We start from the raw sequence: 1662 nt of genomic DNA, 5'->3' as shown, positions 1-1662 counted from the left end.
TCACCCATCGAAGTCAAACAAATGACATCTGGACCGTGTCTGGCAATCTCTAACAAGGTGCTGGTCCTTTGCGGGGTCCAGTGACGGACGTTCTGGTAGAACACATGTAAATCCAATCTATCCATAGGAATAGTTGGCTTCAGTGAGCCCTACTAACTGGAGGGAGTTTTGAGAGGAAGTTTAGTTAGCCTTAGGGGCTTGGAAGGTTAGCACTTCGCTGTCGGAGGAGGAGAAGGATGCACTATCGTTAGACTGGGCAGTGTCTGGAGTAGTGCTGGTGAAGGGGATTATGTCCCGCAGCGTCTCCTTTGTGAGCTTAGTCAGGTTCAACTTAGGCCTCCCAGTCGAGCTGGCTCGTGGTATGGCCACGCGGCGCGGAAGCCCGGAGGAAGATTTGGTTGCCCTTGACGAGGAGGAGCGAGGGCTTAGGATCGGGGAGCGTGAGCGGTTGCTACGTTAGTACGATTCGAGTGTGGATGCCCTGGACTTGGTGCGTGATTGCCTTAGGTTAGATTCTTGCGCAGCCTTCTTGGGGGAGGTGGAGGAGGAGGTAGAGGAATCAGAGGGAGGGGGTGTGGAGGTAGAGAGGGTGGAAACGGAAGGAAAAACAGAGGGAGCGGTGGTGGGAAGGGTAGGGGCTGGGTGGGGATAGGATGGGTTGTTGGGACCAAAGGGAATAGCCTCTAGAGCGTGAGGTGGAATGGGGAAGGCAGGTAAGCTGAGGTGAATGAGTGCTGTTGACAGCATCTCCTGCACCTGCTCCTTGCTCTTGGACATAAGCATTGCCGAATATACAATACTCAGAGCAAGCATGTGAGTATCCCTCGCTTGGTTGCATCTTTCGTCTCCAGACGGGCATTGGAGATTACCAGCTGCTTCTCTTTCTAAGGTGCTGCCGATATTTGATGCGACCGTATTAGGGATTCCGGTACAGGAAGAGGGCCTGCTCGCATCCTGTCGAGAACGCTTGGACTTCGTTCTCTGTGTCCGCTGCTCCATGGGGGCGCAAGAAGGCTCCTGGTCTGGGGCCGCAGCAGGAGAGCTAGCCCTCCTCTTTACACCTGGGTGGGTTCTGGGTTTGGGGGTGGGGGGTTGAGAGATTTTGCCTTGGGATGGAGAGGAGGAGGTCTTGGTTTTGGTTTGAGGCAGAGGATTAGAGGGCTGCGCAGGCAGGGGGCGGGTGTTGGGAGTTGACCTCGCCACCGGTTGTGCGGGCTGCGTTTTGTCAGTTGCCTTTCTCCTTTCCGGGCAGGAGTTGGAGATGGCACTGTGGGTCTCTTGAGTCTCGCAGCTTCGCATTCCCTATAGCGATGTCCATCGGAAGCGCACTTCGAGCACCTAGTCAGCTTGGGTTGGGGACTGGATCGGGATTCATGTTTTAGAGAGTAGCATATCAAGCATTGCCTGACCTTGAGGTTCTTTACCTTTCTGATTGATGATGGGGACAGATACACGAAGCTAATCTTGAGTCCTACCTTAAGAACCTTCTCAAAGTCGGACCTAGATTTCATAGAGATTCTGACGATGTCAGAGGCCGGAGGCCGGAAGGCGTCGACAAAGACAACATCCGTGTTCCTCTCCCTTAAATCACGCAGAATGGCGTCCTTATTTCCGAGCGAGTCAAGGACCATCCTACCCACGTACATGGACGCTCTAACATGA

The sequence above is a fragment of the Oratosquilla oratoria genome, chromosome 4 (assembly GCF_046742065.1).
Source record: "Oratosquilla oratoria isolate Oo_2021 chromosome 4, ASM4674206v1, whole genome shotgun sequence".
NCBI lineage: Eukaryota > Metazoa > Arthropoda > Malacostraca > Stomatopoda > Squillidae > Oratosquilla > Oratosquilla oratoria.
This window is presented reverse-complemented; position numbering follows the sequence as displayed.